At 45.2% G+C, this 13,871-nt stretch overlaps 1 protein-coding gene across 1 annotated transcript in view; it reads left to right on the forward strand.

The window, feature by feature from the left end:
- The window catches only part of LOC126234406 (ATP-binding cassette sub-family C member 4-like), a 123,763-nt gene that overhangs the window by 20,732 nt on the left and 89,160 nt on the right, over positions 1-13,871 (forward strand). The gene's annotated exons all lie outside the window — the stretch shown is intronic.

Raw genomic sequence — 13,871 nt, forward strand, 5'->3', positions numbered from 1 at the left:
TATATATATACACTCCTGGAAATGGAAAAAAGAACACATTGACACCGGTGTGTCAGACCCACCATACTTGCTCCGGACACTGCGAGAGGGCTGTACAAGCAATGATCACACGCACGGCACAGCGGACACACCAGGAACCGCGGTGTTGGCCGTCGAATGGCGCTAGCTGCGCAGCATTTGTGCACCGCCGCCGTCAGTGTCAGCCAGTTTGCCGTAGCATACGGAGCTCCATCGCAGTCTTTAACACTGGTAGCATGCCGCGACAGCGTGGACGTGAACCGTATGTGCAGTTGACGGACTTTGAGTGAGGGCGTATAGTGGGCATGCGGGAGGCCGGGTGGACGTACCGCCGAATTGCTCAACACGTGGGGCGTGAGGTCTCCACAGTACATCGATGTTGTCGCCAGTGGTCGGCGGAAGGTGCACGTGCCCGTCGACCTGGGACCGGACCGCAGCGACGCACGGATGCACGCCAAGACCGTAGGATCCTACGCAGTGCCGTAGGGGACCGCACCGCCACTTCCCAGCAAATTAGGGACACTGTTGCTCCTGGGGTATCGGCGAGGACCATTCGCAACCGTCTCCATGAGGCTGGGCTACGGTCCCGCACACCGTTAGGCCGTCTTCCGCTCACGCCCCAACATCGTGCAGCCCGCCTCCAGTGGTGTCGCGACAGGCGTGAATGGAGGGACGAATGGAGACGTGTCGTCTTCAGCGATGAGAGTCGCTTCTGCCTTGGTGCCAATGATGGTCGTATGCGGTTTGGCGCCGTGCAGGTGAGCGCCACAATCAGGACTGCATACGACCGAGGCACACAGGGCCAACATCCGGCATCATGGTGTGGGGAGCGATCTCCTACACTGGCCGTACACCACTGGTGATCGTCGAGGGGACACTGAATAGTGCACGGTACATCCAAACCGTCATCGAACCCATCGTTCTACCATTCCTAGACCGGCAAGGGAACTTGCTGTTCCAACAGGACAATGCACGTCCGCATGTATCCCGTGCCACCCAACGTGCTCTAGAAGGTGTAAGTCAACTACCCTGGCCAGCAAGATCTCCGGATCTGTCCCCCATTGAGCATGTTTGGGACTGGATGAAGCGTCGTCTCACGCGGTCTGCACGTCCAGCACGAACGCTGGTCCAACTGAGGCGCCAGGTGGAAATGGCATGGCAAGCCGTTCCACAGGACTACATCCAGCATCTCTACGATCGTCTCCATGGGAGAATAACAGCCTGCATTGCTGCGAAAGGTGGATATACACTGTACTAGTGCCGACATTGTGCATGCTCTGTTGCCTGTGTCTATGTGCCTGTGGTTCTGTCAGTGTGATCATGTGATGTATCTGACCCCAGGAATGTGTCAATATAGTTTCCCCTTCCTGGGACAATGAATTCACGGTGTTCTTATTTCAATTTCCAGGAGTCTATATATACACTCCTGGAAATTGAAATAAGAACACCGTGAATTCATTGTCCCAGGAAGGGGAAACTATATTGACACATTCCTGGGGTCAGATACATCACATGATCACACTGACAGAACCACAGGCACATAGACACAGGCAACAGAGCATGCACAATGTCGGCACTAGTACAGTGTATATCCACCTTTCGCAGCAATGCAGGCTGCTATTCTCCCATGGAGACGATCGTAGAGATGCTGGATGTAGTCCTGTGGAACGGCTTGCCATGCCATTTCCACCTGGCGCCTCAGTTGGACCAGCGTTCGTGCTGGACGTGCAGACCGCGTGAGACGACGCTTCATCCAGTCCCAAACATGCTCAATGGGGGACAGATCCGGAGATCTTGCTGGCCAGGGTAGTTGACTTACACCTTCTAGAGCACGTTGGGTGGCACGGGATACATGCGGACGTGCATTGTCCTGTTGGAACAGCAAGTTCCCTTGCCGGTCTAGGAATGGTAGAACGATGGGTTCGATGACGGTTTGGATGTACCGTGCACTATTCAGTGTCCCCTCGACGATCACCAGTGGTGTACGGCCAGTGTAGGAGATCGCTCCCCACACCATGATGCCGGGTGTTGGCCCTGTGTGCCTCGGTCGTATGCAGTCCTGATTGTGGCGCTCACCTGCACGGCGCCAAACACGCATACGACCATCATTGGCACCAAGGCAGAAGCGACTCTCATCGCTGAAGACGACACGTCTCCATTCGTCCCTCCATTCACGCCTGTCGCGACACCACTGGAGGCGGGCTGCACGATGTTGGGGCGTGAGCGGAAGACGGCCTAACGGTGTGCGGGACCGTAGCCCAGCTTCATGGAGACGGTTGCGAATGGTCCTCGCCGATACCCCAGGAGCAACAGTGTCCCTAATTTGCTGGGAAGTGGCGGTGCGGTCCCCTACGGCACTGCGTAGGATCCTACGGTCTTGGCGTGCATCCGTGCGTCGCTGCGGTCCGGTCCCAGGTCGACGGGCACGTGCACCTTCCGCCGACCACTGGCGACAACATCGATGTACTGTGGAGACCTCACGCCCCACGTGTTGAGCAATTCGGCGGTACGTCCACCCGGCCTCCCGCATGCCCACTATACGCCCTCGCTCAAAGTCCGTCAACTGCACATACGGTTCACGTCCACGCTGTCGCGGCATGCTACCAGTGTTAAAGACTGCGATGGAGCTCCGTATGCCACGGCAAACTGGCTGTCACTGACGGCGGCGGTGCACAAATGCTGCGCAGCTAGCGCCATTCGACGGCCAACACCGCGGTTCCTGGTGTGTCCGCTGCGCCGTGCGTGTGATCATTGCTTGTACAGCCCTCTCGCAGTGTCCGGAGCAAGTATGGTGGGTCTGACACACCGGTGTCAATGTGTTCTTTTTTCCATTTCCAGGAATAAATCAGTTGGTTTTACTGAGAAATTCATCAATGGAGTTGAAGGAGTTGGCCACCCATAAATCCTTTAGGCTTCTCTTAAACTGAATTTCATTGGATGTTAAGCTTTTTATGGCTGCTGGCAAGTTATTGAAAATGTGTGTTCCTGAATAATGCACACCTTTTTGTACAAGACTAAGTGACTTTAAATCCTTGTGAAGATTATTCTTATTTCTAGTATTGATTCCATGAATTGAGCTGTCGGTTTGAAAAAGTGATATATTTTTAATGACAAATTTCATTAAGGAATAAATATATTGGGAAGCAGTAGTTAGAATCCCTAGTTCCCTTAACAGGCTTGTGCAGATTGTTCTTGAGTTCACACCACATATAACTCTTACTGCACGTTTTTGTGCCCGGAAAACTTTAGCTTGGCTTGATGAATTACCCCAAAAAATAATCCCATATGACATTATGGAATGAAAGTAAGCATAGTATGCCAGCTTTTTCATTTTTATATCCCCTATGTCTGACAAAATTCGCATTGCAAACAGAGATTTGTTTAGACGCTTCAGCAGTTCTGTGGTGTGCTCCTCCCAGAAGGAACAAAACCAAAAGTCTCAATAAACTGAAGTTTGTTGGCAGATACTACTAAATGAGTCCGCCTCCGTTGTAAGGTGCCAGGACATGGGCACTTACACGTTAGCTTACCAACATTAGTATTAATAATAAAGGGACTGGCAAGGGCATCAGATCATGACTCTATTGAATTACGATAAATATGAGGCACTCTCGAGCACTACTCCCTCCATGTCTGCATGATTAAGTCGCTAACTTAGAGCGTTGGTGAAAGTAACGGAAGTTGAGAATTGTGGTATATGAGTCTGCAGCTGGCCGCAGCTCGCTCGACCGCCGTGGCCGGCAGGTAGCGGTCACGGGAAACGCGGGACAATACGGAGCTTTTGGGGATAGTCCTGCATCCGGAGCCACCTGTGCTGGGCAACACATGGCGGCGATGGGAATTTAGTTTGCCTAGGGGCGTTATGACCTACTCGATCATCGGGTAGATCTTAGTGGAGGCGTTTCGGCGATGATAGAGCGTTCGACATTGGCCGAAACTGAGTATTCTTCCGCCTCGCTTTCGTACGCGTGGGAGACGAGAGAATTGTGGAGAAGGGGACTTCGCCTTCAGCCATCGAGCGGTACGGACTTGGAGACGGCGTCTAGGCCCATCGTCTTCGAAGGGAGATATACGGTCTGTATCGCAGCACTGCACCAACGCGTGTTCCGTGCAGAGTTCTGCGGTTAGAGCTCCTTGTGTGCTCAGAAGCGAATTTTCACCAACGCTTAACCACTCCCAGCAACGTACCTAAATTCCTGATCTGGTAGTTGTCCTTGCGAGATGCCGAGTATTTATCAGCGCAGCTGCCGGTATAGGGGCGCGTAATTGCAAATTGTTAATGTGCCATTCTCAGGAGTGTGTGGGTGGACAAAGAAATTCACATTTTTTTTATAAATTTGTGGGGGATATCAAATTCAAATGCCAATATTACAACGGAATTATTTACTTCATTGTAGATAACATTTACCCTGTCCCAGTAAGCTTTACATGTACTCTAGTCACTGCACAGCTTGCCAAGATGGGAAGGAAAGAAAGTTTGGGGTCTTCTATGTCAGTGACGGACAAATAAGCTTACACGGTAGCTGAGTATTCAGAACAGATTGCTGCCATGTGGAGGACACTGGTTCGATACCCAATACTGCAAAGAATTTTTCCTTGGTGGGAAGACTGGTACACGGTGCACACAGCCCCACGATGCCAACTGAAAGGGTACTTAATTGAGAAGTGGTATGAGATGGCAAAAGCCATGGTACTGTGAGATGCACATATACAGATGGCGGTAAAATCGCGTACACATGGTATAAACGGACAGTGCACTGGCGGAGTTGTCGTTTCTACTCACGTGATTCGTGTGAAAAGGTTTCCGACATGAATATGACCGCACGATGGGAAGTAATAGACATTGAAAGCGGAATGGTAGTTGGAGCTAGACGCATTTCGGCTATCGTTAGGGAATTCATTATTCATAAAAATATGAAATAGGAGATATGATACTGCGTGAAGCGCTGGGAGAGCCAGGCCTCACAGAACTCTACTATCTAGTGATCAAGATGTATGAGGCAGGCGAAATACCCTCAGACTTCAAGAAGAATATAATAAATCGAATCTCAAAGACAGCAGGAATTGACAGATGTGAAAATTACCGAACTATCAGTTTAATAAGCCACGGCTGCAAAATACTAACACGAATTTTTTACAGACGAATGGAAAAACTGGTAGAAGCCAACCTCGGGGTAGATCAATTTCGATTCCGTAGAAATATGGGAACACCTGAGGCAATACTGACCCTACGATTTATCTTAGAAAATAGATTAAGGAAAGGCAAACCTATGTTTCTACATTTGTAGGCTTAGAGAAAGCTTTTGACAACGTTGACTGGAATACTCCCTTTTTAATTCTGAAGGTGGCAGGGGTAAAATACAGTGAGCGAAAGGCTATTTACAATTTGTACAGAAACCAGATGGCAGTTACAAGAGTCGAGCGGCATGAAAGGGAAGCAGTGGTTGGGAAGGGAGTGAGACAGGGTTGTAGCCTCTCCCCGATGTTATTCAATCTGTATATTGAGCCAGCTGTGAAGGAAACAAAAGAAAAATTCGGAGTAGGAATTAAAAAACATGGAGAAGAAATAAAAACTTTGAGGTCCGCCGATGACATTGTAATTCTGTCAGAGACAGCAAAGGACCTGGAATAGCAGTTGAACGGAATAGACAGTGTCTTGAAAGGGGGGTATAGGATGAACATCAACAAAAGCAAAACGAGGATAATGGAATGTAGTCGAATTAAATCGGGTGATGCTGCGGCAATTAGATTAGGAAATGAGACGCTTAAAGTAGTAAAGGAGTTTTGCTATTTGGGGAGCAAAATAACCGATGATGGTCTAAGTAGAGAGGATATAAAATGTAGACTGTCAATTGCAAGGAAAGCGTTTCTGAAGAAGAGAATTTTGTTAACATCGAGTATAGATTTAAGCGTCAGGAAGTCGTTTCTGAAAGTATTTGTAAGGAGTATAGCCTTCTATGGAAGTGAAACGTGGACGATAAATAGTTTAGACAAGACGAGAATAGAAGCTTTTGAAATGTGGTGTTACAGAAGACTGCTGAAGATTAGATGAGTAGATCACATAACTAATGAGGAGGTACTGAATAGAATTGGAGAGAAGAGGAGTTTGTGGCACAACTTGACGAGAAGGAGGGATCGGTTGGTAGGGCATGTTCTGTTACATCACGGGATCACCAATTTAGTATTGGAGGGAAGCATGGAGGGTGAAAATCGTAGAGGGAGACCAAGAGATGAATACACTAAACAGATTCAGAAGGATGTAGGTTGCAGCAGGAACTGGGAGATGAAGAGGCTTGCACAGGATAGAGTAGCATGGAGAGCTGCATCAAACCAGTCTCTGGACTGAAGACCACAACAACAACAACAACAACAACAACAGACGGCTGTAGAGGGAGCATCGTTCACTATTCTTCAAGAGGCTTCCAACGACTTGTTGACTCCACAACACATCGATCTACTGCACTACGCCGGGCAAAAGGAGGTCCAATTCGGTATTATGGGGTATCCCATGACTTTTTGCACCTCAATGTAGTCGCTCGAAGGTATGGGAAGTTGACAAAACGGCTGGGAGAGAGGTGTGCTAACCAAATGCCCTTCATATAACATTGGCATGACGCCGGATTGCAGAAAATTCACGGTGACCCTTTGACATCCCTTGAGCGTAAAGGATCAGGACGATGAGCAAGTTTTTCTAGGTTAATGGTTATGCCCCTAATCGTCCGAAGCCGATTGTCGAGATACTTGCTCCAGCATGCGTCATGGATCTTTTTGCTTACAACGCAGCAGGCTTCCTTAACTTTGTCTACTTCCTGATTACGGACCTTAACTCTCTCTACGTCATGATTTCGGCTTTTGATGTTAAGCATCTCGCTATTTGCATTTCTGCTAGTTATCGTTACTTTAGTCATTCTACGGTTTACCCTCAGTCTATATTTTGCACTTTTAGACTGTTTATTCCATTCAGCAGACCCTGTAATTCTTCACTTTCACTGAGGAAAGCAATGTTATTAGCAGATCTTATTGATATTCTTCAAATTTTTATTTTCGTTATTGCTTTTTAGATTTGTAGACTAAATAGTAGAGGCCAAAGACTGCATCGCTTCATATATTACCTCTTGATTGTTGTACGCATTGTAACTTAGTCGTCTTTCCCAATAGCTTACCCCTACTTTTCTCAGAATTTCTAAGATCTTCACCGTTTTACATTGCTGAGCGCTTTTCCCAGGTTGACAAATCCTATGAGCGTGTCTCGATTTTTCTTCAGTCTTGCTTCCATTATTAAGCAGCAAGTCAAATCTGCCTCTCTGATCCTCAATTATTTTTTATGTTCTTGTGTATATTACCCTTGTCAACAGCTTGGATGCACGAACTGTTAATCTGACTGTGCAATAATTCTCGCACTTATCAGCTCTTGCTATCTTCGGAACTGTGTGGATGAAATTTATCTGAAGATCTGGTGGTATGTATCAACTGATACAGATTGTACACACCAACTTGAACAGTAGTTTAGTAGTTTAATGCAGCTTCCCCCAATGATTTTAGAAATTCCCATAGAATATTATCTATACCTTCTCCCTTATTCGATCTCAAGTCTCCCAGAGCTCTTTTAAATGCTGACTCTAATACTGGATATCCTGTCTTCTACATCGACTCTAAATTCTCATCATACATACAGGTCACCATACAATTCCTCTCCTTCATAGAGGCGTTCAGTGTACTCTTTCCATCTACCCACTCTCTCCTCTGCGTTCAACAGAGGAATTCCAATTGCACTCTTGCTTTTCATTTCGCCGAAGCTGATTTTGAGTTTGCTGAGTAAGTCCTTCTGACCATTTTTTCTTTTTCGATTTCTTCACGTCTTTCCTGCAGCCAATACGCCTTGGCTCCCCTACACTTCCTATGTATTTCATTCCCGAAGGGAATATATTGCTGTATTCCCGACGTACCCCCTGAACATTTTTGTACTTCCTTCTTTCGCCGATCATCTGCATCTGCATGACCTCTCTGCAATTCACACTTAAGTGCCTGGCAGAAGGTTCATCGAATGACTTCCTCTCTGTTTCCTACTGTTCCATGCTCTAAAAGCGTACACGAAACACGGACACTTAAATACTCGTATTTCCGTGCGAGCTCTGATTTCCCTTATTTCATTACACTAAACGTTCTCCATTTGTAGATGGGCGTCAACAAAATATTTCCACATTCGAAGGAGAAAGTTGTAGATAGAAATTTCATGAAAAGATATCACCGAAACGAAAAACGACTTTGTTTTAATGATTGCCTCCCCAGCTCGGGTATCATATCCATAACACTCTCGCCCCTATTTCGCGTTAATACAAAACGCGCAGCCCCCGCGCACTAGTCTAGTAAATGTCAGACGAGAGTAATGCTGACGGTCTCTTTAGTGCACTTGTTGCACCTTCTAAGTGTCCTACCAATAAAACGCACTCTATGGTTCGCCTGCCCCAGGAATTATCTATGTGATCGTTCCAAATTAAGTTGTTCGTAATTGTTATCCCTATGTATTGAGTTGAATTGACAGTCTTTAGATTTGTGTGATTTATCGTGTAACCGAAATTTAACGGCTTCTTTCACACTTTTCATTAACTAGGGTCATACGGACAACACGTCTATATAATTTTGCAGTTGGTTTCGATCTTCTGATGGCTTTACCAGACGGCAAACGACAGCATCATCTGCTAACAATCCAAGATGGCTGTTCAGATTGTCTCCTAAATCATTTGTATACGTAGATAAGAAGCGACCCTAACACTTCCTTGGGGAATGCCAGTTATCACTCCTGTTTACTCGATGACTTTAAGTCGATTACTATGAACTGTGACCTTTCTGACAGTAAATCACAAACCCAGTCGCACACAGAGGCGATACTCCGAAGGGCACGCAATCTCATTAGAAGCCGCTTGTGAGGAATAGTATCAAAAGCATTTTGAAATCTAGAAACATGGAATCAGTTTGATATCCCTGTCGGCAACACCTATTATATAATGAAGATAGAGGACTCGCTGTGTTTCAAAAGCATGATATTTTCTGAATCCGTTCTGAGTATGTATCAACACATAATTCATAATTCATAATTCTATATGCAGGATCATTTGGCCTTTTTACAAGGCAACGGGTTATGCTGGAATGTTGTTGTGGTCTTCAGTCCTGAGACTGGTTTGATGCAGCTCTCCATGCTACTCTATCCTGTGCAAGCTTCTTCATCTCCCAGTACTTACTGCAACCTACATCCTTCTGAATCTGTTTAGTGTATTCATCTCTTGGTCTCCATCTTCGAGTTTTACCCTCCGCGCTGCCCTCCAGTACTAAATTGATGATCACGTGATGTCTCAGAACATGCCCTACCAACCGATCCCTTCTTCTAGTCAAGTTGTGCCAGAAACTCCTGTTCTCTCCAATTCTGTTCAGTACCTCCTCATTAGTTATGTGATCTACTCATCTAATCTTCAGCATTCTTCTGTAACACCACATTTCAAAAGCTTCTATTCTCGTCTTGTCTAAACTATTTATCGTCCACGTTTCACTTCCATACAAGGCTATAATCCAGACAAATACTTTCAGAAACGACTTCCTGACACTTAAATCTATACTCGATGTTAATAAATTTCTCTTCTTCAGAAACGCTTTCCTTGCCATTGCCAGTCTACATTTTATATCCTCTCTACTTCGTCCATCATCAGTTATTTTGCTCCCCAAATAGCAAAACTCCTTTACTACTTTAATCGTCTCATTTCCTAATCTAATACCCTCAGCATCACCCGATTTAATTCGACTACGTTCCATTATCCACGTTCGCCACTATGCTCTGTTATCAAGAAGTGAATCAAAGTAAGTTTTCATACTCAATTCCTAACCGTGAAGCTGCACCTCAGTTGACGTGATATGACGATAGGCGTGTCGTCAGACAGAGTAAAATATACAATTTTTGAAAACATTATCAGCGATCTTATTTTTTTTATCATGAATTTGGCCAGCTATGGACCGCATACAACTTAAGACTTATGGTGTTTCTTTTTCTTCCGTTCTTCCCAGTACTTCTTCATTTTCTCGCCAACTGCTCGTCTCTGCTCATCTGTCCACACTCTCTTGGGTCGAGGTTTTGGCGCATCTTCTTCATAGTTTGTGTTTTCTATAAGTAGCCTCAAGTTATTCCTGTCACGTATTATTTCTTCTGTAACACCTATTTTGTTGGCGTCTTTCTTTACTGGTTCTATCCATCCTACAGTGTTTTTCAGCTTACTAACGTAATTAAAAATTTTCTTTGTAATACGTGTTTCTTCCATTCTTATATTAATACGATAATTAAAAAAGAGTCTTGATCGCAAATTTCTTTTAATCGAAGTGACTGGTTTCAATCCTTAAGGATCATCTTCCTGGAGTCTGAAGATGATCCTTAAGGATTGAGACCGGTCACTTCGATTAAAAGAAATCTGCGATCAAGACTCTTTTTTAATTATCAGATTAAAATATTATTTACGAATTAACAAAAGTATGTTAATTCCTATACATCACACAATTCCATTCCACTAAATTTACATTTAATTACAATAACTAGGTAGATCTTACCATCATCAAGAGTCGTTGTGCTCTTTGCTGAGCGTGCTGACCACACGAATCAAGTGTATCCATCCCAGACGGTTACTAGCTTCTCTTAGAACCTGCTGAAGACGCAGACTGGAGGTCTTCTTGTCTGTCTACCTGCTCACTGTGCTCCCACTTGATCTCGTGCTCTCGATCTTATCTTCCATGATTACTTTTTTCGAGATTTTTTCCATTTCTTCTCTCAATAGGGCCAAAGGACTAGAGATACTTTGGGTTGACGCAAGAAGAAAGTGAGTTTCTCCGCAATGGACACATTAGTTCTTCTTTCTGTCTATTTTAGGTGCAGTATTCTGCACTAGCACCGAAGCTCAAATCGAGTAGTACGCTGCTTGTCTCTGAGATTAAGACTCCACGTTTCTTTCGCAACCGCAAAAGAAACCGGAAAACACCCAAAAATAATTGAAAGCCTAACGCATAGATTTACACTAAGGTAACAAAATTCATGAGATACCTTCTAATATCGTGTCGGATTTCCTTTTTCCCGGCGTAGCGCAGCAACTCGACGTGCCATGGACTCAAGTCGTTGGAAGTCACCTGTAGAAATATTGAGCCATGCTGCCTCTATAGGTGTCCACAATTGCGATAGTGTTACCGGTGCAGAATTTCGTGCACGAACTGACCTCTCGATTATGTCCCATGAATGTCGATGGGATTCACGCTGAGCTATCTTGGTGACCAGATCATTCGCTCGAATTGTCCAGAATGTTCTTCAAACCAATCGGGAACAGTTGTGGCCCGGTGACATGGTGCACTGTCGTCAATAAAAGTTTCATCATTGTCTGAAAACATGAAATTCATGAATGGCTGCAAATGGTCTCCAAGTATCTAAAAATTACCATTTCCAGTCAATGATCAGTTCAGTTGGGCTAGAGAACAGTTCACACCATTGTGGAGCCACCACCAGCTTGCACAGTGCCTGGTTGAAAACATGGAGGGCTTTGTGGTGTCTGCGTCACACTCGAACCCCGCAGTCAGCTCTTACCAACTGAAATCGGGACTCATGTGACCAGGTCATGTTTTTCAGGGCCTAACCGATATGGTCAGGAGACCAGAAGAGGTGCTGCAGGCGATGTTCTGTTACCAAAGATACTCGCGTCGGTCGTCTGCTGCCATTGCCCATTAACGCCGAATGTCGCCGCACTGCCCTAACGGGTACATTCGCCCAACATCCAACACTGACTTCTGCGGTTACTTCACGCAGTGTTGCTCGTCTGTTAGCACTGACGAATCTACACAAATCCCACTGTTCTCGATCATTAAGTGAAGGCCGTCATCCCCTGTATTGTCCGTGACGAGGACTAATCCCTTAAATATGGTATTCTCGGCACACTCTTGACACTGGGGACCTCAGAATATTGCATACCCTAACGATTTCCGAAATGGAATATCCCATGAATCTAGCTCCAACTATCACTCCGCGTTCAAAGTCTGTTCATTGCCATCGTGTGGACATAATCACGTCGGGAACCTTTCCACATGAATCACCTGAGTACAAATGACATCTTCGCCAATGCACTGCCGTTTTGTGCGTTGTGCACGCGATACTACCACCATCTGTATACAGGGTGTTACAAAAAGGTACGGCCAAACTTTCAGGAAACATTCCTCACACACAAAGAAAGAAAATATGTTATGTGGACATGTGTCCGGAAACGCTTACTTTCCATGTTAGAGCTCATTTTATTACTTCTCTTCAAATCACATTAATCATGGAATGGAAACACACAGCAACAGAACGTACCAGCGTGACTTCAAACACTTTGTTACAGGAAATGTTCAAAATGTCCTCCGTTAGCGAGGATACATGCATCCACCCTTCGTCGCATGGAATCCTTGATGCGCTGATGCAGCCCTGGAGAATGGCGTATTGTATCACAGCCGTCCACAATACGAGCACGAAGAGTCTCTACATTTGGTAACGGGGTTGCGTAGACAAGAGCTTTTAAATGCCCCCATAAATGAAAGTCAAGAGGGTTGAGGTCAGGAGAGCGTGGAGGCCATGGAATTGGTCCGCCTCTACCAATCCATCGGTCACCGAATCTGTTGTTGAGAAGCGTACGAACACTTCGACTGAAATGTGCAGGTGCTCCATCGTGCATGAACCACATGTTGTGTCGTACTTGTAAAGACACATGTTCTAGCAGCACAGGTAGAGTATCCCGTATGAAATCGTGATAACGGGCTCCATTGAGCGTAGGTTGACGACGAAACTAAAATGAGCTCTAACATGGAAGTTAAGCGTTTCCGGACACACGTCCTCAAAACATCTCTTCTTTATTTGTGTCTGAGGAATGTTTCCTGAAAGTTTGGCCGTACCTTTTTGTAACACCCTGCATGTGCGTATCGCTATCCCATGTCTTTTGCATCTCACTGTATACAGAATGCAAATTGCTTACAACGTACTACAGTCGCCTGGAAGAAGTCGCGGCTAACAATTTGATGGACGACACTTGTGGCCCATCAAGTCGGGAAACTATCACAAACAGGCCCACAAAGGCCAAGTATGCATTAGTGCACGTGCGATGTGGGAGATTTGTGCATACAAACCATATGCCCTAGAGAAAATAATTAAATTAATAGGACTTGTCATGTTGGAAATTAAATTTAGTTTGATTTCATACTGGAATAAGTTTTCATGAGAGGCCACAGTTTTCGAGGTGTTCAACAAAAAGGTACAAATGTGTCCTTTAAACGCATCTTCGCCCAGACACTCACAACCCACCAGTCAGGATTTCCAGTATGTTGCTCACGACACTCTCTCTTATCAATGTATAAAAATTTGCGACTTCACGAATATTTCCCACATTCGACCAATTTTGGTCTTCATTGACTGGGCTATTATTACGTATCCGGGCTATTCGTGCACTCACAAATTGTAAAATTGACGTTTATGTGATTTTTACCTCACAATTTTGCGAATTTTAACAGCATAAAATTAACAATGAAATCATTTCGTCTGTCTGATCTCCTTACTACATAGTTAGTATGCTTGTATGGGTTGAGATCGAATTGTAAGCACAATTAGTTTATGCACAACGTTGAAAAAGTTTAAATTCGGAATGTTAGCGAAATAGCTGACGAAAACGATGGCGGAATACCAGTCAGTGAAGATGTTCGAATAGGAAATAACTTGTATAGTCACAAGTTTTTGTACAATTGCAGGAGTGAATGCCATGGAAAAGATACTAAAAATCCTGATCCGGAGAAAGGGGGGGTGTTGGGGGGGGGCA

The sequence above is a fragment of the Schistocerca nitens genome, chromosome 2 (assembly GCF_023898315.1).
Source record: "Schistocerca nitens isolate TAMUIC-IGC-003100 chromosome 2, iqSchNite1.1, whole genome shotgun sequence".
In the NCBI taxonomy this organism is placed as follows: Eukaryota; Metazoa; Arthropoda; class Insecta; order Orthoptera; family Acrididae; genus Schistocerca; species Schistocerca nitens.